The 12,640-nt window shown below is 36.9% G+C and overlaps 1 long non-coding RNA gene across 1 annotated transcript; it reads left to right on the plus strand.

The window, feature by feature from the left end:
• The first annotated feature begins 1,826 nt into the window (after positions 1-1,826).
• On the plus strand, positions 1,827-4,282 carry LOC118765605. The gene is made up of 2 exons (XR_005001466.1): positions 1,827-2,318; positions 2,632-4,282. It is a non-coding gene; the product is annotated as an uncharacterized LOC118765605 (long non-coding RNA).
• The last annotated feature ends 8,358 nt before the right edge of the window (positions 4,283-12,640 follow it).

The raw sequence follows: 12,640 nt of genomic DNA on the forward strand, positions 1-12,640 counted from the left end.
GTCCTGTCTAACTGATGCCGGTTATGGGAAGAAGTGGACGTAAAAATTATGGTGATGATGATGATGGTTGTGGTGGTGGTGGTGGTGGTGGTTTTGTTGGCTGTAGTGGTGGCAGTAGCAGACGAAGTGATGATGTTGATGATAGGGATGATAATGATGATGACGATGACGATGATCAAATGTTGGTGCAATGAAAGAAGGAAACAACATGCTAAGTAAAGAGGTTGGCATTAGGAAGGGGATCCATCCAGGGTAACTATACCCAAGTAGACATTGTTGCACCACCCTGTCAAACCGTCCAACCCATGTCAACATGGAATTTCATTCATTTTTAAGTTCTTCGTTTCCTATGAAACATAAACCACCAACAGCATTTCTTCATTGTTCCCAACCCTGAGCTGTCTTTTTCCTCCCCTGGCTCATCCTGGTTTTGAATTGTCATTGATGCTTCCATTAATTTTGCTTTTTCTCAAAGTAGGGGTGTTGACCCCATGCAAGCCCATGCTTCCCGCTGAGAAGAGGTGGTCCATATTAGATTGGCCTCTCACCTTTGACCTTTCCAGCATTTCTTCATTGTTCTCAACCCTGGGCTGTCTTTTTCCTCCCCTGGCTCTTCTTGGTTTTGAATTGTCATTGATGCTTCTGTTAAGTTTGCTTTTTCTCAAAGTAGGAGTGTTGATCCCATGTAAGCCCATGCTTTCCTCTGTGAAGAAGTGTTCCATATCAGATTGGCCTCTCACCTTTGACCTTTCCAGCATGGGTGGGGCCTTATCAGGGGTTTGTGCCCCACCAGTATAGCTGTTAGAGGTATACAAGCCATCATACCACTACCAGGATTTGACCTTGTGGTGATGCATGCTAGCATGGAAACTGGACATTAAATGATGAGGAGAGAGTGGATGAGAACAGTGGTAATGAAAATGATGATGATGATCACTATATTAGTATTTCTAATTAGTTTTAGCTTTTCTTATTTTCTGCCCAGCATTAGATATATTCCCCATTGCTTATCTGTTAAGTATTGCTATGGCATACAGCAGCAGTTAATCACACCATATTGTGTGCAAGCCAACAAGAGAGTTTCCACGTGGTCATTCAATGTGCTAAAAATAGCAGCTAGATCTTCCTCAAATCATACCTGACTCTATTTTAAAAAAGTGCACATTGGAATAATATGGTCCTAGATGTATTGTTTCAGGAACCAGACAGAGTGGTCATATCTAGAAAGGGGTTGAATAGGGGTTTACTTGATCAATGCAAACGCTGAGCTAAGCAACAATGATCCTTCCTTACATGGTATCTAGTGCTAAACAGTTTATGTCTTCCGGTGTTTAGATCTATTTGGCTGTAGACACAAGAGAAGGTTGATGATAGATGACTTGAAACAGGATTTTAACTCATCTGTTTGTTTAGTATCCTACAAAGTTAAACATAAGTGCAAACATAGCTGGCTGTGTGGTTAAGAAGCTTGCAGCACTTTTGGCTAGTGCCTTCTAGTATAATTCTGGCCCAGCCAATGACTTATGAGTGAATTAGTTAGACAAAAACTGTTTGGAAACTTGTCATATGTATGTATGTGTGTATGTATGTATGAATGGATGGATGTATGGATGGATGCATGGATGGATGCATGTATGTTAAGATTCAGGTGAATAAGGCCCTTAAAAGTATAATGTACTCATTGACCAATTAAGATATTCATTAGAAACAATTGTAATGAATTGACACCTATCCATCATTTGTTATTTATTTAAACACACACACACACACACATACACATATATATATACATATACATATATATGTATCTATATTGTGGGTGCGCATGTGTGTGTGTTTGTGTTTATTCCCCCACCCTCTTGTCAACTGGTATTGGTTTATTCACAGCCCAATAAATTAACATTTTGACAAAAACAAAAAATAAAAAAGAGGTTGATAGAATTAAGTAGCATACTTTTAAAAAGCTAAGTTCTGGGGTTGATTCATTTAACCCTTCAAGGTTGTGCCCCAGCAAGGCAAGTGTGTAATGACAGAAACAAGAAAAATATGAAGAATGGAAGATTCATTTTCTCTTCATCACAGAATGATAAAAAGAATTGGCTTTTTCCATTCACCAGCAGCTAATCAGCATCTTATACTTTGCCCAGTCTTTTTCCCAAGAATTGCTTGACCCTTGATCTTTCTTCTATATTTAAAGCCATAGCAATTCGAACTGAGTATAAACCACATTGATGTCACTAAATAATCCTGCTCCACTGTAATTCTAACTTAATCCATGTGGAGTCACTAATGAAAATTTCATCTTCCATGTTATCTAGGTGGAGGCACATGGCCAAGTGGTTAGAGCAGCGGACTCGAGGTCGAGGGATTGCTGGTTTGAATCTCAGACCGGGCAATGTGTGTGTTTATGAGTGAAACAACTAAACTCCACGTGGCTCCAGCAGGAGGTAATAGTGAACTTCTGCTGACTCTTTCGCCACAACCTTTTCTCACTCTTTCCTCCTGCATCTTGCAGCTCACCTGCGACGAACCAGTATGCCGTCCAGGTGGGGAACCTATATGCCAAAGAAACCGGGAAACTGGCTCTAATGAACCAGGCATGGCTCGAGGAGGAACAAACATGTTATCTAGTGTAGCCTTCTTTTCTAAGATGATAGGGTGTGATTTGAGTGGGAATCAGTTACTATATGCAGGAAAGTGATTGACTACATAGAATCCACCCAGGCTGATTTGACCACAATATGGTATAATTCTCTGTTGTAAGCAGTGGTAATGCTATATATTTGGATATGCAGAATAAGCCATTCTGTCAAGCACCATGTCACTGTAAACTATATATGCATGCAATACAATTCAAATTCACTACAGTAGGTTAACAAAACACTCACAAATTGATACAATGATTTCTCTATATATTTCTCCTTCATAATTATTTGTATGGTGGATAGAGCCATGAAGTCAGTGTTGCTTGTTATAGAATACAGCTTACTGACCCTCTTTCAATGACAGCAGCTTTGACTCTACATAAATATGTTGTGAAATGTAAAATATCTTGGAGCTTTAACAATATCACCCATGAATGCTTTGTTTGTGAGTGTGTAATATGATTTGAGAGCAATTGACTGTGATAAAGCCCTTTCTTCTACAAAGTATTGTCTACAAGTTAACAACTCCCTAGTAAATGGAGTAGATTATAACATAGGTCTGTCATGAGCAAAAAGACTGGAGTTTAACCAGGTTTCCACGGCATGTAATTGACTGAGATTAAAACATCCCCCACCCAAGAAATAGGGCACCTGTTCTTCACAGGATCAATTTCCCAGCTACTCATTTATAACTAAGAGAAAAGGAACACCTGATCTGGGAATTGAAACCATGATCTCACAATCATGAGTGCAACACACTAACCACTGGACCATATACCTCCATGGTATATGGAACAGGTGTATTAAAATGGTTCAACTAGGAATCAAACCCTACATTGTAGATTCAGTTTGATGGAAACTTGCTACTGCTATACAGTGAATACCGCCCACCAACACCACCATCATCACAACACACACACACACACACATACACACACACACAGTATACTGTCACTTAAGCCAATGGTGCACAATATGAATCATACAGCTCAAGAGTGGGTCATGAAAAATCTTCAGTGGGCCACAGTGACACTTATATAATTAGAGAAAAGTTACATGCATGATGTCAATATTTTCTACATTCACACTGATTAATTTGCTTATGTTTTTTTTTTTTTTTTACTTAATTTGATATTTTTACCTTTCAGATATGGCTTATGTGATTTGGATTCAATCTGTGTTATAGCTGTTATTCATTTATGTTTTGTTTTATTTAAATAATATTGTCATGGACCACAGTCATTATAAAATATTAATATATGCACTTGAAACAGCATTAAATTGAAATCCCGGTATGTATAACATTTATAATGTATATACAAAGGCATAATGGAATTAGATGTAATATTCTATCTCAGAGAAACTTTTCAGAAATTTCTTGGAGATGTTGCTCTCTGAAAACTATTACAGCTGATGCTGTTTCACATTTGTATGTACATTATAAACGTTATACACATTGATATATTGCAAAAAAGAAAAAAAAAAAGGAAAAAATAGAAAAAAGAATTGTGGGCCATTCCATAGCATATAAAAAAAAATATAGTTGTGCATCACTGAAGTCTTAAACATGTGACATTTAATTCATTAAGTGATGTTCAAGTTTTTATTTATTACAATGTTCAGCATGCCTTGTTTCAAAAAAAAAAAACCCAATCATATGCTGCTTGCTTTTAAAGACAAAAGGAAAAAAAAAAAAGATACAAAAAATAAAACAAAAAATAAAACAGCTAAAAGTTGAAACTGAATTACAACATATAATCTATTTATTAATGAAGGAAAGTGTTTTGAAATTAATGTTTGAACTTTTCAGATATATTCAGAGAGCTACAAATGTGTTGACAAAAATCTTTATCTATTAATTATTGTTAAGAAAAATGATTCTCATTTTATCAAATTTGTGTAAGGTGAATTTTAAAAACGTTGCTTTCTATCGTTAAATTAAATGAAATGAAAATATTTTATTTGCATGTGGAAAACATTTATCAATTTAAGAAAAATGATTAATTTTCCTTCAGTTTTGCTGAATAAAATAATAGTAGTCTTCAGAGATTCAGGTATTTTTTGTTATTCTTTTTTCAAGAATTGTATATAATCATTAATTACATTATTATAATTATTGAAATATCTTTCACCAAAACTTAATAGATATTCAAATAAACTAACCCTCAAATATATTGATATATTACTATTATTAAAAATACTGCTACATCATGAATGCAACCATCCCCTATAGATACAAGTATAAACAGCCACAGATACCCAGATACATTAACACACAAATATCACTGTTATAACCCCAACCCCATTCACACCCTATAAAACAAAATTATGCACAAACATACTACAGTGAGTTAACGAGTGAGTATCTCCTTAGTACAACAACATTCTAAAAGAAGCAACTAAATTTCCCTTATATCACACTTTCTTCTCTTTAAAACAAGGAAGGAAATATTCGATAACGTAGACCTAAACACATTCTGAACAAAAGCAAAAATCAGTTGGGATTGTCATGAGTGGAATGCCTTTGATTACAAGTTTTCTCAATCAGTGTTGACCAAAGATTAAATAACAACAACGACAGTTCTACTACACACATGCACCAAAATATTAGGAATATACAATAACCAGACAGTAACAATTTGCCAATTCTCTCCAGAGAATCTTGCAGAAGCAACAAGAATCTCATATACTAAATCTACATTACCTTCTACTGTAACCTTTTCCATGATTTTTATATCTTTCAAGTACAGGCTAGTCATTAGTGTGCTTTAACTCTCATTTTATATTCTTGTTTATTTCCGAAACATATTGTAATTCAATATAGCAAGGGTAATAGATGAATGGACTATTCCCAAACATTTAAATTGCTAAATTTTGTAGCATGGAAAACAACAGAAAATATGAGAAATGGAAAATATAAAACAATAAACTTTGAATTGGACAACATGACTAAGCTTTGCAAACTTGCGTTTAGATGATTAACACAGAGACACAGTGTCTACATAGTTTGCTATTGGTTTATATCCTCTTACAGCCATATTAGTTGAGTTTGCATCATACACGCACATATAGCATTTTAAATCTCAGACTATATATTGCACCAATAAAAAGCCATTTCTCAGATAAATTGGAATCATTTGATATTTTGGCATCTTTGCAGGAAATCTTTTAAAGAGCTAATGTAATTGTTATCTTGCATCAAATCTCACATCAAATTAAGAGATGAAAGATTTCAGAGGGTTTAATTATGACACAACACAAGCAATCATTGAACTTTCATAAGATGGATGTTCGAAAGCTCTGAATTGCTTGTGTTTATATGAAATTAATTAGAAGTGATTCGGTTTCTTGTCCAAGGTCAGACATTGTCGAAACTAAAGCTATAATTATTACTTTATCTTTTCAGATTATATATTCCACATTTGGTTTTAGTAATATCAAATACATCAGTGCAGTGCACATAATTTAGGCTGAATTTTAAAAAATCTTACCAGGTTCAATTCCTTATGTTGCATTTTTACAAAATTAAGGCCAAACATTTTTAGAGGTGGAAGAGTTATGCAAATTAATATGTTGTTACTATGGTTCCTATTATTTTTCCAGTCATGAACCTGCCTGATCTTTTTGGCTACCACAAGACAAACACATAAAACATAGTCAATGATTATATATTTATTTGTAAAAAGATAGCACAAGCACCATCCAAGCATGATTGTTGCCAGAGCAGCTAACTGGCTTCCATGCCGGTGGCATGTAAAGAGCACCATTAAAGCGTGATCGTTACCAGCATCGCCTTACTGGCACCTGTGCCGATGGAATGTGAAGAAACATTCGAGTGAGGTCGTTGCCAGTACCACCTGACTGGTCCTCGTGCCAGTGGCATGTAAAAGCACCCACTACACTCTTGGAGTGGTTGGCCTTAGGAAGGGTATCCAGCTGTAGAAACTCTGCCAGATCAGATTGGAGCCTGGTGCAGCCATCTGGTTCGCCAGTCCTCAGTCAAATCGTTCAACCCATGCTAGCATAGAAAGCGGATGTTAAACGATGAGGATGATGATGATGATGATGATGAAGGCTAATACAAATGCTAGCAACTTAAATATTGCACTTTCCTTGGATCTTCAGAAACAGACTGAAACTATCCAGTGTACGAATGTTCTCTTAATCAGAATTTAACATTTAAAACTATTCTAAAAACCACATGGTTTTGAGAATACATGCATGTTCCTTGAAACCATGGGTTTGTAAATCAAATTTCTCTGTGGCAAAGATTTTTTGAAAGACACCAGAAATTGCCCATGCAGCAATTCGTGTCTCTTTCTCTACATTACTGATATTTTCTTTAAAAAAATGGCAATATGTGTAACTGTTTAGCACTAGAGTTCTTGAAGATGAACTCAGAATGTAATGAAATGGAACAAATGCTACAAGGTATTTTATTCAGTTCTCTAACAATCCATGATTCCACCTCTTGGACAGGTATTTATTTTATCAATTCTCAAAGAATGAAAGGCAAAGTTGACTTCTGTGCGATTTGAACTCAGAACACAGAGAGCCATAAGATATTTTATTGATACTCTAATGACTGTGCCAATCCGAATTAAATACACAAAGACACTCTTTGCCGTTATACAAACTTTAATCTCTACAGGTTTGTGTCTCTTGAATGCATTTATAGATTGCTTAAGTGACTTCCTAGATAACAGCTTAATATTGTCTATGTTCAATGTGTCTTACTCTTCTTCACCACTCTGTTGCAGACAAGGACATTCAATAACTGAAAACACACACGAACACATATATTATACTACTTGTTATATTTTTTTGAAGATGAAAGTTCAAATTTTGTAACTCTGAGTTTCACATTTAACAAAACCTAAACAGCGTAACCAAATTTAAACTTTCAGTATATATTGATTCAGTGTCAAAAAATATCTTCTTTCTCTTTTTTCTACACACATGTATATATATATTAGATTGTTGAAATCTCGTGATATTTTTCTTCCGTTTGTTATTCTTTTTATTAACATTGTCAATACAAAAATATTTATCTTCACTTATTTTAAAGTAATAAAATAACTAAAAAAAAATCAGAGAAAAATAAAATAAAACAACAGCAACAAACCATAATCATTACAAAAAATAATGAAAACAAAAATACAACAATAGTTTGTGGTAAGCACATCATCCTGTTTGGTTTAATGTAACCTTCTGACCCAAGGATGGAGTTTGCTCTGTTGCAAGATTTCAAACCAAGTTTCCAGCCAATGGATCATAACCTCACATTATACTGGCAGTCTCCTTACTTCTTCAGGTGCCAAAAAATAATTCTACACTCACTGGTCAAATCTAATACCTCTTCCTTAATATCCATGGATATTGAGCTAACTTAAGCCCCACACATTGTCTCTTACTAACACACAAACCATACATCCAATTCTTTGCTGTGACACAAATTTCTTACCCTTTGTCAGTCATACATATCCTTTGCCTGCATGATATTTTAGGCTTAAAATTTATCCCCAAAATACAGTTTCTGTACACAGGTAGACTCCGCTATCCCTGTCACTCATTACTCCCACCTGGGCATCAGTAGTAATGATTTCCAGTCCATCTGGAAATAATTATTACAGATATACAGAAGGCAGTGAGCTGGCAGAATCGTTAGCATGCTGGGCAAAATTCTCAGCAACATTTAGTCCGTCGACATGTTCTGAGTTCAAATTCCACAGAGGTCGACTTTGCCTTTCATCCTTTTGGGGTCAATAAATTAAGTACCAGTTACGCACTGGGGGTCGATGTAATCAACTAGTCCCCTCCCCCAAAATTTCAGGCATCATGCCTTTAATAAGAAAGGATTATTACAGATATCTAAATGAGTGAGCTGAGTGACAGTGATAGTGGAGTCTACCCATGGCAAGGTTAGTGGAGTCTTCCTCCTTCATCCCCCTCATATACATCTGCTCTCTCTACCCCTCTCCAAATTCCTTTACCCACCAATAACATTTCGACTATATCCCTTATGGCACCAAGGACGTCTGTCTCATTTCATTCTTCTCTGCAGTTATTTACACAGGTGAGTTCATACTGCAGCTGCCAGTGCAGAAACTGAATCATTCCCCATCCTCAACTCACCACAACAGTTAGCTCCATTCCTTCTGATATTCAGACACAACAAACAACCTTGATCTCTTTCTCACCTTGAAACCAACCTCTACCAAATCATCACTATCTCTACACTTATCAGAACATTCCTACATCATTACTTTACATCAGCTACCTGCAACTCAATCTCATACTCTGCAATTCCTCTTTCCAAAACTCTTTGGCACTTAAGTCAGTTGCTTGGAGCTCTGCTTGTTCCCTGTAAACCATCCCTGGGGACACATGTGTTCCTTCACTGACTTATCAGAAACAACTAAGTTAACTGCAGTCATCCTTCCACATTCCAGACACATCTAAAACTCTCAGCATCAAGTTTCCATACATGGTTTGCTTGCAGCCATGCAACAGCAGTTCAGACAAAACTGAATGTCTTTTACTCAGGAGTGCAACTCCAACAAGGTGATAACCTGAACCACGATAGGTATTTCTATACATTACACAGCCCTCAAATTCCTGTCTCCCAAAGTGCAACCAGTCAGTTTGGTCCTTTGCTAAAAGAATATCTACCAACTTTATGGAATTTTGTTCAACCCTTTTCATATTAACGTGGAGGCGCGTGGCTTAGTGGTTAGGGTGTTGAACTCATAATCGTAATGTTGTGGTTTCGATTCCTGAACAGGGCGATGCGTTGTGTTCTTGAGCAAAACACTTCATTTCACGTTGCTCCAGTCCACTCAGCTGGCAAAAAGGAGTAATCCTGTGATTGACCAGCGTCCCATCCAGGTGGGGAATTTCTACGCCACTGAAACCGGTAAATCGGCCCTTAGGAGCCTGGCATGGCTTGAGAAGGAACATATATTTCTTATTAACCCACCTGAGACTATCTCTGCTTCTATGATACAGACTTCCTGTTCTAAAGTCTGCTAAATTGCAACATTCTTTTAAAAGTATGTTACTTTATGTTTCAAACACTACATTATTTTACTAAATTCTTCATTATTTTTCAAAATTATTTGAAACAAAGGCTGTGTGTTTCAACAGAACCATGGAAAGAAAGTGGTAAAATTTTATACAGCAGAATTGATACTGGTGCTGGTGCTACATAAAAAGCAAGCACTGGTGTTGGTGCAATGTAAAAACCACTGGTACTGGTACCACACAAAAAAACATTTCTACTGGTGCCACATTAAAAGTACTAGTGTTGGCATCACATAAAAAGCATCCTGTTCACTATGTAAAGTAGTTGATGTTAGGAAGGGCATCTAGCCACAGAAAACCATGCCACAATAGACAATAGAGCCTTGTGAGGCCCATGACCTTACCAGCTTCTGTCAAGCCATCCAACCAATGCTGGCATGGAAAGTGGATGTGAAATAATGACAATAATAATCCACACAACATACACCTAGAAAAATTCTTCCTCAAATCTCACCACCATGTGCAAACTCATCCTGTGTGAAAATTATTTCAATTACTCCAGCCCAACAAAATTAACATCATCCTTTCAAAACAAAAATCTTCTTACTCTGGTAGGAAAAATATAACTCACCTGTTTTTGATTTATAAGATAAAATGGGATTAACTAAAAGTTGCCTCCCTTATTAATAATACTACTTTCTAACTTTAGGTACAGAGGGCAGCAGCTTTCACAGGAGAAGATGAACTGACACAATCTGCCTAGTACTTAATTGGTACTTTATTTACTGACTCTGAAAGAATGAAAAGTGTAGGTACCCTCAATACAATTTAATCAGAACTTAAATGCTGGATCAAATACTGTGAATATCTCCATCACAATTTTTTCCCAATGCTCTGATCTTCATAAGAGTATTTAACAACTCTTTCTATTATAGCACATGGCCTGAAATTTTGGAGCAGGGAGCAAGTTGATTACATCGAATCCAGTACTTGACTGATACTTATATTGTCGACCCTGAGAGGATGACAGGCAAAGTTGGACATGTCGTAATTTGAACTCAGAATGTATAGACAGATGGAATGCTGCCAAGCATGTTGTCCAGTGCACTAATGATTCTGCCAGCTTGCTCACCCCTTACAATAGTCATCATCATCATGATCATCATTTAACATCTGCTTTCCATGCTAGCATGGGCTGGACAATTTGACTGAGGCCTGGTGAACCAGATGGCTGCACCAGTCTCCAATCTGATCTGGCAGAGTTTCTACAGCTGAATGCCCTTCCTAACACCAACCACTCCGAGAGTGTAGTGGGTGCTTTTACGTGCCACCAGCACGAGGGCCAGTCAGGCGATACTGGCAGTGGCTATGCTCAAATGGTACTTTTTATGTGTCACCTGCACAGGAGCCAGTCCAGCGGCACTGGCAATGAACCCACTCGGATGTTTTTTCATGTGCCACCAGCACAAGTGCCAGTAAGGTGATGCAGGTAACAATCACGCTTGAATGGTGTTTTTTACATGTCACCGGCATGGAGGCCAGCTTGTTGCTCTGGCAATGATCACACAAATAATAATAATAATAATAATAATAATAACAGGAACAAGGAGAAAGAAATAAGCTAAAACGAAACCAAACAAGATACAGTATATGGCAGTGTGTTCCAACTTGGCCAGAATTAGGAAGTAAAGGGAGAAATAAACACTGAAGGAAAATTACATTACGGAAATTATAAAAGGCTGAAATTAAATTGCAATGCAGTCTGATGCTTTACCATTTTCTATGAAGAGCATGGATGACAGAGTTGATCATAGGACACTGGCTAATCAACTAAAAGGCCACCAATGATATTCTGTCTCCTGGATTGCATTCAGTTTGAAGTTTGAATATGCAACACCCAGTGTCCTCTTCTCTATAAGTGACAATAATATATTGTCACTTCAGCCAAGATAACCTTCATCGAGCAAATATATGAGCAAGATCTTCCAGCTGTGACCATTGTTTTATGCAGTCAGTGTAACTCTGATTACATTATCACATGTTTCCCTGCTGTTATACAATAGCAATGAAGGAGGCTTCATTGCTGGCAGGTCTACTTCTAGCAGGTCAAGTTACCATGTAGAGGTTCGTTTATTTACTCATGATAAGTTCAAATTGAACAATAGTATTACAGCGATGAGTCTTGTTGCAGATTTACTTGGTTTGAAGTATAGGCGAGAGAAGAAAGTTGTAACTTACTCTGTGCTTCCAACTGGTTGGAGCTACTGTCCTATCACCACAGAACTTTGAGTAGATGGAATGACAAAAGAGATTACAATCTATACTTAATTGGATTATGATGATAAACACTTGTACCACACAAGTACCACTCTCTGAGTTTCCATGATTAGTACCTAGTGACAGTTCAAACTGAGATACATGTGAAACTGCTGGCTTTATATCAGAATGTTCCCTGCCTAGAAGGATGCTGTGACAACAGCTAAGGATCACACTCTCCTGGTGGTTTTATATTGTGAGCAGGGACAATTGACTGCCATTTCTAGCAGGCAGGTGTCCAGTACAAAAGAAGGGTATAGACCTAGACACCAACCAAGGATATTTCTGCATCCCTGCCCTCAAATGGAATGGTATCACATCTGCTAGTTAACTCATAGCCAGGATCCTGACTGGTGTTACTACTCCAGGTCAGAGGAGACTTGGGAGGAACAGCGGTCAAGAGGTGATTCCATACCCCTCAAATCTCTGGAACTTCTGAATCAGAGCCACAGACTAAATGCAGAACTTTTGATTTATTAATGCTGCTTCTGTCCATAATAACTATTTTTAAAATGAACGTTCATATGTGTCCTTTTTTTTACAACAGAAAAGCAACTTTTTTTTAAAAAAACATTTTAAATACTTGTTTGTTCATCAAACGGTACTGCTCTCAGTACTGGTGGTGACAAGGATTTATCTGCCTGCAAGTGATATAA

This window comes from Octopus sinensis, linkage group LG12 (genome assembly GCF_006345805.1).
Source record: "Octopus sinensis linkage group LG12, ASM634580v1, whole genome shotgun sequence".
Taxonomy (NCBI): domain Eukaryota; kingdom Metazoa; phylum Mollusca; class Cephalopoda; order Octopoda; family Octopodidae; genus Octopus; species Octopus sinensis.